Source organism: Rattus norvegicus, chromosome 20, assembly GCF_021556685.1.
Source record: "Rattus norvegicus strain SHRSP/BbbUtx chromosome 20, alternate assembly SHRSP_T2T, whole genome shotgun sequence".
Lineage (NCBI taxonomy): Eukaryota > Metazoa > Chordata > Mammalia > Rodentia > Muridae > Rattus > Rattus norvegicus.
Genome location: NC_141553.1, coordinates 31,612,989 through 31,624,945, shown reverse-complemented (window position 1 = coordinate 31,624,945; position 11,957 = coordinate 31,612,989).

Genomic DNA, 11,957 nt, shown 5'->3' with positions numbered 1-11,957 from the left:
GACTATGGGGCCAGAAGAGGGCATCAGAGTCCCTGGCACTGGAAGTACAGGCAGCTGTGACTGCCATGTGGGCACTGGGGACCAAGCCCTGGTCCTCTGGAAGAGGAGCTGGTTCTTAGCCATTGAGCCATCTCTCCAACCTGTTTTCTTGTAAAAAATTGGTCTTATTTTTGACACTTTAAAGGTATTGCCTTATTCTGAGCTAGAGAACAATATTTTAATGTTTTTATTAGTATATGTTAAGTAGTCATCGTTGATTTCACTTTAGCATTTGAATCGCACTGATCCTGTGACCCTCTCCTGTACTCCCGTTTCTCAGTCCCCGTCCTCAGAGAAGAATATTTCTCTAATAAGGCTGCACAGTGAGGAAATAGCGAAAAGCAAACCTTGCTGGGAGCGGTGGCACAGCCCTTTAATTGCAGTATTTGGGAAGCAGAGGCAGGTCCTTTAATTGCAGTATTTGGGAGGCAGAGGCAGGTGAATTGAATCTGAGTTCAAGGCCAGCCTGCTCTACACCAGACCTCAGGTGGAGGAAGCTTTGCAGGTTAGGGGCAGTTTACAGTTTATTCTAGGCTCAATGGTTCCTAGAATTTTAGCAAGATGACTGGCCAATCTGTTTAGATTTGTTTATTTGTTTTTTGAGAAGTGTTTCTCTGTGGAGCCCTGTCTGTCTTACAACTATCGACCAGGCTGGTGTTGAACTCACAGAGATCTGCCTGCTTCTCCCTCCCAAGTGCTGGGATTGAAGGCACACGCCACCACCTGGTGGCTCTGATTAGAGTTTTTAGGAAACCAGCTCCTGGGGGCTGGGGATTTAGCTCAGTGTTAGAGCGCTTGCCTATCAAGCACAAGGCCCTGGGTTCGGTCCCCAGCTCCGAAAAAAAGAAAAGGAAAAAAAAAAAGAGAGAGAGAGCATTTGTCGCTGAGTCATGAGGAATGGAGCTGGGATCCCAGTACTCAGAATTGGAGATTCACAAATGCCTGAAATCCCAGCTCCAAGGGATCTGATATCATTGTCTGGCCTCCATGGGCACATATATACATAAATGTTCATACACATACAAATACATGCACACACATAAATAAGGAAACCAGCTCCGGTGGACTGGGAACATAGCCCAGTTGATAGGTGCTTGCCCAGCATGCCCAGAGGCCTGACTTCAATCCTAGCACCACATAAACTAGGCTCGGCGCTCCTTCCCTGTGCTCTTGCTACTAAGGAAGCAGGGGGAACTGACATGTGAGGTCTATTTTAGCTACCCACTGAACTGAATGTGAGGCCTGCCTGGACCATATGAGGCCCTGTCTGGAAGACTCAGGAGCAGTGACAGTAGCTGCTGCAGGGGGAATGACTTGATAACAGTCGATTCAAGTCAGAGTCAAGGCAGCTTGGACTAGGGTGATGGGGTAGGGAAGGTCAGCTTCTGGTTTTGAAGCAGAAGCCACGGGCCATGCTAAAGGTGTTGAAGGGGAAGAATCAAGAACCACAGTAAGTGGAGGGAGGAAGTGCATGGGTGGAGTGTGTTTTAAGGGGGCCTGTGGGTTAGAAGCAAGAGTTCTGCTTAGGACATGTTGAGTTGAGGATTTTAAGCCTGAGATGAAATAACCACTGATTAATAAATAGCTTTTATTTTCCTTTTTTTTTTTTTAGATTTATTTATTTAATGTATGTGAGTACACTGTGACCATCCACAGACACACCAGAAGAAGGCATCAGATCTCATTACAGATGGTTGTAAGTCACCATGTGGTTGCTGGGAATTGAACTCAGGACCTCTGGAAGAGCAGTTAATTTTCTTAACCACCCAGCCATCTCTCCAGCCCGTAAATAACATGAGACCTTCCTTAAAAGGGAGTGGAGAAAGCTCAAAGGAGCTGAAGAGGGCCCAGCAGCTCCTTGAGGACAGAGAATGTGACAGGGAATCCACTCCTAAGAGAACAGAATTAAATGAACCTCCCTGTCCTAAGCCTCGCTTTTACCGATGTTGAGGTGTACAGGTGATTTTCATGTGTGTAGATGCACCGTGTGCGTACAGTGTCCTTGGATTTCAGAGGAGAGTGTCAGACTCCCTGGAACTGGAATTAGAAATGGTTGTGAGCCACCTCTCGGGTTCTAGGAAACAAAGGGTCCTTTGCAAGAGCAGCCAATGCTATTAACTGCTGAGCCACTCTCTCCACCCAGCACTCGAGTGTACACACACACACACACACACACACACACACACACACACCCCAAGCCTTCCTTGATGTGGTCATTTGGGGGACTCGGTGTCTTTTGTCTTTGCTCTCTTCTTTCGGAGCAGTGTTACCTTGATTTCAAAGGGTAAAAGGCCAAGTAGTTGAGGCAGTGACCTGAAAACTGGTCTGCATCCTTCATCCCTGTGACTTTTCACACTGGGACACTTTGGCTCTGGTTGGCAGTAGAGATCTCATCCTGTATTCTCCTGACACATGCCTCCTGAAGGCTGGTTGCTTCCCTGGAGAGCCCTTTTCCCATGGTCTGCCCTCAAAGCCCCTTGACACACACGGTGTTACAGAGGACAGCAGAGAGCTTGTGTTCATGAGGTTTGAAACAGGTGCTATGGAAATGGAGCAGTCAGTGAGTGGCAGGCCTGTTTGAGCCACGGGTCTTTTACAAAACTAAGCTTTTGGTCCTACCAATTCCGTGAGGACGGACCTTGAGAAAAATTCTTCGCAAGCCACTAAGTCAGGTTGACATGAGGAGGAGGGGGAAATTGACCTAAAATTCCACATTATCCAAACCATAATCAATTATAACCACATGAAGAGGATATTTTGGTTACCATTTCGTTTCTAAGTAGACGTTACATGTTGCAGTCTTTCCATAGCCATTTTGAGAGAGTGTCCTTTTTTCATTTCTTGGGAACAGTTTCTAACCATGAGTTGAGAAAAGGGAACCCTCAAGTCTTTGGGTAACAGTCTGGAGCAGGAACAGCAGGGCTGCCTCTAAATAGTCACTGGGGGCCGTGCAGCTGCAAAAGCATCTCCTGCAGGAGGACCTGATTGAGGACTGCCCGAGAGACCAAGGATTTCTGGTGCCAGCAATGCGAGCCAATCGGGAACTGCTGTTAGGAAGAGATGCTTTCCTGGGACTGATGGGATACGGATGGAGGGTATTGAAGGAGGCTGTGTCCTTGGCTCTGCGCCAACTCCTTCCCAACCCTCAAGGGCAGGTAGGGTTGGACTGAGAGCTGCCCAGGGCACAGGCAGCAACAATAGTATTTTTAGATCGCCCAGTACATATGGGGGCACGTTTGTTTTTCTCTTTTTGTTTGTTTTTAGCCCTTAATGGCTGAGTCGTCTCTCCAGCCCTGTGTTTTGTTGTTTGGTTGGATTTGATTGTTTGACAGGTTCTCTATAGCTCTGGCTGGCCTCGAACTCACAGAGATGTGCCTGCTTCTGCTTCTGCCTCTGCCTCTGCCTCTGCCTCTCTGCCCCTCTCTGCCCCTCTCTGCCCCTCTGCCCCTCTGCCCCTCTGCCCCTCTGCCCCTCTGCCCCTCTGCCTCTCTGCCTCTGCTGGGATTAAAGGTGTGTGCCCACACACAGCTAAAATAATTTTTCATCATCATTTTGACATGCTAGGACCTGCCGTGCCTTAAGCCCAATGTCTATTGTACTGATCCTCCAGACCCTATTAGTAGATTTTGGGGGGAAAAAAAGCTAGGATGGGAAGACAGTTTCAAAAAAGTAACCCAAAACTGGGCTGGGGGTGGAGGTCCTACTGTGCACAAGGTCCCAGGTTCAATTCCCAGCACTACACAGACCTAGTGTTGGGGCACATGCCTATATCCCAGCACTTGAGAGGTTGAGAAAGGGGAACCGGAGCTCAAGGTCACCTTCGGCTGCACAGACAGCTTGCTCTTAACTTTTAATCCAGCCAGGCTCTTCCGTCTGGTCTTCCCTTCTCAGAAAGGTCAAAGCCCAACATTAAATGTTTATCTGCAGGAAATGATGGTTGTATAATGATGTTCTATGTAAAAATGGGGCTCGAAAATACGGTTAAGAAAACCTGAGGTGCCCGCTGGGTGTGGTGAGCTGCTGGGGGGCTGTGAGCTGCAGCTGGCCTCACCAGCTGTATCAGGGCAGAGCTCTGACTGGCTTCCTTCTGGATGCCAACGTCACTTGGGGTCCCTGAGTGTCTTCATCTTTGCTGGTATCGGCAGACTTGCCATGATCAGTGAGCTGATTTGGTCACCCAACAGCTGTTCTGCAGAGGCTCAGAAGGTGACCCAACAGTGGGCAGTCTTAGCAGTGAAAGCCCAAGTAATGCCCTCCACCTCCATGTGCACGGAGCTGGGGGAGGGGGCTATGTTAAGGGCCTGCCATACTTCTCTACGGTAACTCAAGAGGTGCAGACACCGCTCCAGCAGTCACTCATTTCCTTCTTAATATGGTGTGCATAAAAATCTAACTTCTGGGCTAGAGAGATGGCTCAGCAGTTAAGAGCACTGTCTGCTCTTCCAGAGGTCCTGAGTTCAAATCCCAGCAACCACATGGTGGCTCACAACCATCTGTAATGGAATCCAATGCCCTCTTCTGGTGTGTCTGAAGACAGCTACAATGTAGTCACATAAGTAAAATAAGTTAAAAAAAACTTTAAAAATAAAATCTAATTTCTTCCCACTTACACATAAATGGAAGTGACTTGTCAGAAAGTAGCCTGAATTGTGCTCATTGAAGAGATCTCAGAGTCCCAAATAGTAAAACGTAGATAATTCCAGGGGCTGGAGGGGTGGCTCAACAGTTAAGAGCACTGGCTGCTCTTCCAAAGGTCCTGCGTTCAATTCCTAGCAACCGCATGGCAGCTCAGAATTGTGTCTAGTTCCAGTTCCAGGGGATCTGACTCTCGCATAGATGTGCATTAAGGCCAAAACACTAATGGACATAAAATAAAACTAAGTAAATCTTAAAAAAAGAAAAGGATAATTCCAAAGCCCCACTCTTCTTAGTTAAGAAAAACCAAGGTCTTAGACTGTCTAGATGGCTCAGTGGGTAAAACGTGTGGATTTGAGTCCAGTCCTGGGACCGACTCCTGCAAGTTGCAGTCTGACCTCCACACACACCTCTCCCCATACACATACAATCAATCATGTATAAAAATAATAGATTTTTGGCATGTAAATTCAGCAAGACATGCCCAACAAATCTAAAGGCTATGCTTGAATGTTCTGACTTGAAATTTGCTTACTTGTTTTAAAGGAGTGTCATTCTTAATTCCTCGGGTGCTTCCAGAAACAGGCAGGCACCTCCAGAGCACCCTCTGATAAGGTGTGAAAGGCATTTGAAACTGAGACCATAGCTCAGCTGCAGGGTACACCACCATGCCAGGCTGCGATGGCTTACACCTGCAATGCCAGCACTTAGGAAGGAAAGGCAGGAAATTCAGAAGCTCAGGGTCAGCCACAGCTTCATAGAGAAGTCAGGGCCAGCCTGGGCTATGTGAGACCCGAGACGGGCTGGGGCAGTGGTGGTGTACACCTTTGATTCCAGCACTTGGGAGGCAGAGGCCAGCTGATCTCTGAGATCTGTCTCTGCCTCTGCCTCTCACCCCCAGTGACACACTTCCCCAACAAAGCCACACCTACTTCAACAAGCCCACACCATGCTAGCCTGGAACTCAAGAGAGCCACCTGTCTCTACCTCCCAAGTGCTTGGATTAAAGGCGTGGCACCATCCTGCCTGGCTGCAGAAAATATTTTTAACAAAGTATTAGAAGAAAATATCCACCAGGCAGTGGGGGTATGAGCCTTTAATTCTACCACTGGGGAGGCAGAGGCAGGCGGATCTCTATGAGTTTGATGGCTTAGTCTATGGAGCAAGTGCCAGGAAAAAAAGAAAAGAAAGAAAATTTCCCCAACATAAAAAGTGCTCATAAGAAACATAGAACATGGGATAGACATGATTAAAACACTGGTCATGGGGCTGGAGAGATGGCTCAGTGGTTAAGAGCACTAGCTGCTCTTCCAAAGGTCCTGAGTTCAAATCCCAGCACCCACAAGGTGGCTCACAACTGTCTATAACTGCAGTTCCATATCCAACACCCTCACACAGACATACACAAGCACCAAATGTACATTAAAATAAATAAATTTTAAAAGTGGTAGCCCCACAGAACAAAGGGAGTTATTAATAGCTGCAAAGGAAGAGACCAAGTCACATAATAAAGGTAGGCCAGCTCTGCAGGGGAGACTGTAAAAACCAGGAAGGCCATACAAGTTCAGAGACCACAGAGGCCAGCCCACACTACTACACCCAGCAAAACCATTAATGCTGCTTACCACCTTGCTCACGCTGGCTTGTTCAGCCTGCTTTCTTTATAGAACACAGGACTCGCTCGGGGATGGGACCACCTACAGCTGCTGCCCCTCCAATCACTAATTAAGAAAATGACCTACGGGCTGGTCAGTAGCCCAATTTTATTGAGCATTTTCTCAATTGAGGTTCCCCCTCTCCAGTGACTCCAGCTTGTCCTAAGTTGACAGCCAGCACCTTGTCTGCATGGTCTAGCTGTCCTGGAACTCACTTTGTAGACCTTTTCTGGCCTTAAACTAATAGAGATCCACCTGCTTCTGCCTCCCGAGAGCTGGGATTAAAGGTGTGCACCATCACATCCAGCTAAGACTTCTCTAATAAAAACTTTAAGACACTGAATGAAGAAATTGAATATGAAACCAGAAAATGGAGAATAGTGTGAGAATGGCTGTCTTACCAAAAGCAGTCTACTGATTCCATGCAATCCCCATCAAAATTCCAGCACAATTCTTTATAGAAATTTAAAAATAAAATCTCCAGTTTCGTATGGAAACACACAAAGATAAGGATAGTTAAAACATTCCCAAATAATTAAAAGGACTGCTAGCAGTATCACAACTCCAGATTTCAAGTTGTACCTCAGAGCCAGAGTAATAAGAACACCAAGGTATTGGCAGAAAGACACGTTGATCAATGGGATTGAGCCGAAGACCCAGACATCTCTACACACCTATAGACACATATATACTGGGAGATGGGGGGTGGGAACCAGCATCTTCAACAGATTGTACTGGTCTAACTGGAAGGCTACACGTAGGAGAATGTAAATCCATGTGTATCACCTGGACAACACTCCTCTCCGAATGGATCTAGGACCTCAACATAAGACCAGATTCCCTGAACCTGATGTGAGAGATGGTGAGGACTAGCCTTGAGCTCATGGGCATAGAAAAGACTTTCTGAACAGAACACCGATAGCACAACAGTTAACAAATGGGACCTCGTCAGGCAAAGCAGCAAGCTACAGAGTAGAGAGAGCTTTATACATGCGAGAGAGGGTTAGGATCTAAAACACATACAGAACTAAAAGCCTGAACATCAAGAAAAGAACCCAATTCAGAACTGCGGTACAGAAGTAAGCAAAGGATTCCCAAAGCAAAGGAGAAAACACTTGAAACTGTCCTGCATCCGTAGCCATCAGAGAAATGCAGGTTAAAACAAGATTTTTATCTTACACCCGTTGCAATGGCAGGATCAGTGAAACCAAGGACAGATCTCGCTGATGAGGATGTGAAGTAAGGAACATTCATCCATTGCTGTGGGAGTGCAAACTCGTGAAAATCACTGTGGCAGTTCCTGGGGAAGCTGGGAACTGATCTACTCTAAGATCCAGCTGGACCACTCCTGGGCATCCACCCAAAGAGCTCTGCACCCTGCTACAGAGACACTTGTTCATACAGATTCACTGGTGCTTTATTCACAATAGCCAGAGATTGGGTCAGCCTAACTGTCTGTCAGCTGATTATGGACGGTGAAAATGCAGTTCCTTATACAATGGGATATTAGTCAGTGGCTAAGAAAAATGAAATTTGGGGTTGGGGCTTTAGCTCAGTGGTAGAGCGCTTGCCTAGCAAGCGCAAAGCCCTGGGTTTGGTCCTCAGCTCCGGAAAAAAAAAACAAAAACAAAAACAAAAACAAAAAAACAAGAAAATGAAATTTGCAGGTCAATGAGTGGAGCTAGAAACGATCGTCCTGGGCGAGATAACCTGGACCCAGAAGACAGACGTGGCATATTTTATATGTGTATGCTAGCTTTTAAGTCTCTGCTACACATACTTAATAACCACAGGGGTTAGGTACCTGGTAAGGGACCAGAGGGAAGAAGGGACCTTCCAAGGAAGGAGAAATAGAATATGGTGCTATAGAGCTGGAGAGATGGATCTGCGGTTAAGAGCTGGCTGCTCTTCCAGAGTCCTGAGTTCAATTCCCAGCAACCACATGGTGGCTCACAACCATCTGTAATGAGATACGATGCCCTCTTCTGGTGTGTCTGAAGTCAGCAACAGTGTACTTATAACATAAAAAAATAATAAAAAAGGGAGAGTGGGAGAGCGGGTAAAGGGCCGAGAAGGAAGCTAGCACATTCATAGACAGGGACCTGGAACCAGAAACTCCTGCACTTTTGGTTCCCAAAGGGACCCTACCCTGGGGACAGAGGGACAGACCAAATATCCCCAGCAGCCTTCTGTCACCTAGCAGCTACAGCTGTCCTAAGGGGATTCTGCTGACTCCACCACAGCCCTGGGTCTGGGAAGGGAAGGTTTCCCAGGTGACAAGTAGACACTCCCTAAAGAGTCCTGAAGAATATTCTAGACTGCCCCAAGGGAGGCAAGGAAAGGGAAAACGGAAAAACGGGTTATTTAGAAACACAGCACACAAGCAGCATGCCTTGAGGACCCCAGTGGAAAATGCTAATGGTCGCCCTAGCGGTGGCACGAACTATTGACGGCAGGTAAAACCGGACTGTCTGTTAAGAACTCGACGTGGGGTTGGGGATTTAGCCCAGTGGTAGAGTGCTAGGCAAGGCCCTGGGTTCGGTCCCCAGCTCCGAAAAACAAAACAAAACAAAACAAAACAAAACAAAACAAAACAAAGAACTCGACGTGCTTGAAGTGGAGCAGATCCTCTACACTCTAGTGAGTTCTGACCCGGAGCAACTCCCCATAGAGTAGGATGGAGTTGGTCTTTCCAGCGCCCTTTCGCAAGTGCAGTACCGACAGTGTCCTCAAGGTGGAGCTCAAGGGCGGCCGTGTCTTCTGAGCGAATGGAGAGCCGCGGTGAACAAGGGGCACCAGGCTCATGTCCAGCCTGGAGGAACGGAGCCACCAGTGGCTGCTACTAACACAGTTGCCACGCTGTAGAGAAAGAATCACCATTAGATTCTGCTGCCCAACAGTGATAAAGCTCGCCCAGGACAGACTGTGTCAAGTACTCCTGAGCACCTAGGATGTGGTGAGCCCTCCAAACCATTATGAAGCACAAGCTGTAACCAAGGCCAAAGCCAAAATTGATGTCTAAGATGGTGAACCTCGTGCAGTGTTCTGCCTAGGCTCTGGTGCCAGCTGTTGGAGCAACGTTATTCTGAGGCTGAGGCTGTAACTTAGCGGTAACTTGACTGGAATGTCCAAGATGCTGAGGAATCCCCTGATATCTCAAAACAAAATAAAACAAAACCCAAACATCGTGTCGTGGAGAGGCAGCACAGCCAGGCCCATTTCCCTCAAACGATTAAGCTGGGTGTCATTAAAGAGAGGAACGCAGAGCCAGGCATCGAGGCACACACTTGGAATCCTAGCCCTTCGGGGAGTTGGAGGCAGGAGGATCGGAAGCTCAAGAGAAGTACATCACCAGGGAGTGGGGCTCATTACTGTCTTGACGCTTTATAACTGAGGCGCCACAAACCAGGCAGTCGTTTCCATCTGTGTTAAAACGTTAGTGTAAACTAGGGTGTGGTGTGGTGCACACTTGTCGTCTCACACCTAGGGTGGCTGAGGCAGGAGGATGGTGAGAGGTCAGCCTGGGCTACCCCGGGAGATCCATGTCAGGAGCGAAAGAACCATCAGTATTCTTTTAGAGCAAGCACTCAGAAAGGAAGCCCCACCCTCTGCCCTGGGAATTCACCCATTGACATTTGTCCTTTCTGTTCTCATGCATGGCCTTATGGCCTCATAGAAGCCAGAGGGTTTTTTTTTGTTTGTTTTTTTTTGTTTTGTTTTTTTTTTTTTTTGTTTTTTTTTTTTTTTTTGGTTCTTTTTTTCGGAGCTGGGGACCGAACCCAGGGCCTTGCGCTTCCTAGGCAAGCGCTTTACCACTGAGCTAAATCCCTGACCCCAGAAGCCAGAGTTTATCCCCAACACCTCTGCGTGTGTCTCAGCCATGCCAGGCATCAGCTGTAACCTTGGCCTCAGGCCTTTTACTCACTCGGCCTCCTATGTTAATAGTTTTATGTCAACCTGACACAAGCTAAAGTCATCTAAGGGGATGGGACCTCAGTTAAAAATACCTCTACAAGATCCAGTTGTAGGACGTTGCCTTTCTTTCTTTCTTCCTTTCTCTCTCTCTCTCTCTCTTTCTTTCTTAAAAAAATTTATTTATTTATTTTATGCATGTGAGTGCACTGTCGCTGTCTTCAGACACACCAGAACAGGGCATCGGATCCCATTACAGATGGTTGTGACCCACCATGTGGTTGCTGGGAATTGAACTCAGGACCTCTGGAAGAGCAGTCAGTGCTCTTAACCACGGAGCCATCTCTCCAGGCCCCATAGGGCATTTTCTTAATTATTGTTGCAGGAGGGCCCAGGACATTGTGGCTGGTGCCGTCCCTGGGCTGGTAGTCCTACAGTCTAGGCTGAGCAAGCCAGGGGAAGCAAGCCAGTACAGCACCCTTCCATGGCCTCTGTATCAGCTCCTGTCTCCAGGATCCTGCCCTGTTTGAGTTCCTGTCCTGACTTCCTTTGGTGATGAAAGCATAAGCCAGATTAACAGCCCCCCCACCACCACACACACACACACACACACACACACACACACACACACACACCAACTTGTTTTGGTCATGGTGTTTCACTGGAACAATAGTAACCCAGAGGGAGATACCACCCTTTCCTTTTCTGTAACACAATCTGCAGAAAATAATAGTTCTGAGCTGCTGGAACAATTGAGGGGTTGGTGAGTAGACTTACATAGGGACCTTGCAGAAGGGCTATGAAGATGTCACTCTGCGGGGTTGTCTCCTGTTTGTTTACCTGGCACTGAGCACTGGGAGCAGGAACCATTTCAGTCTTGCTTTATTTGTTTTGGTGTTTTGAAAAGAAGGGTCTCGTCTACCTGATGCGATGCTGGTCTCAACTCCCGTTCAGCTGCTGGGATTTTCCCGCCCAGAGCAACTGCACCCTCCTCATTTTAAACAGAGATTAAGGCGAATTCCCACGAGTGAACAAGGAAAGCGCTGGGATGGGATGAGCAAGAGGGATACAGAAACGGAAACTCTTAGGGAAAGGGCTAGCTTCCAGCTTCCTGTAACTGCTGAGAAAGGGGAAACTGCATGGTTACACAATTTGGTGGTGCTGTTGTCTGTGAGGTAAAGACAGCTAACGGTTGGTTGTGGGGAGAAACCCAGCAGGGCAGGACCTCCTTCCCTCTCTGCTTCCTTATCTACCTTGTGATTGCCATGAAATGAACGTGTTTCTGAGCCTGAGGGAGCACCAGTCCTCCTCAGAGAGCACCTCCTGCCCGTCTCCAGCTGAGCCAACAGAGAAGGCCTCTAACCAGAGACCTAATCTCAAAATAGGACTAAAACCTTTAGTCTCTGAAACTAAAAGTCTCGTGGGGCAGAGAACAAACAATACATGCATGGCCCACTGCAGTTAGACCTCTGGTAGCCACACCTCTCCATCTCGAGCCAACATTCTGAGGAACCTTGACCCCGAGCTCAGGCTATCCCCTTTATGTCTGGGCCTCCAGTCAGAGACAACTCCCCCTCAGGCCTCCTCCATGCACTTTATCAACTCAGCACTCAGCAAAGTTTTTCTGAGAATTCCTTTCACACGAGGTTTCCCTGTTTGGGAACTTGCACCCCCAGCATCCGGGAATTCGGAGGAAGTCTGCTAACTCAGGAGCTG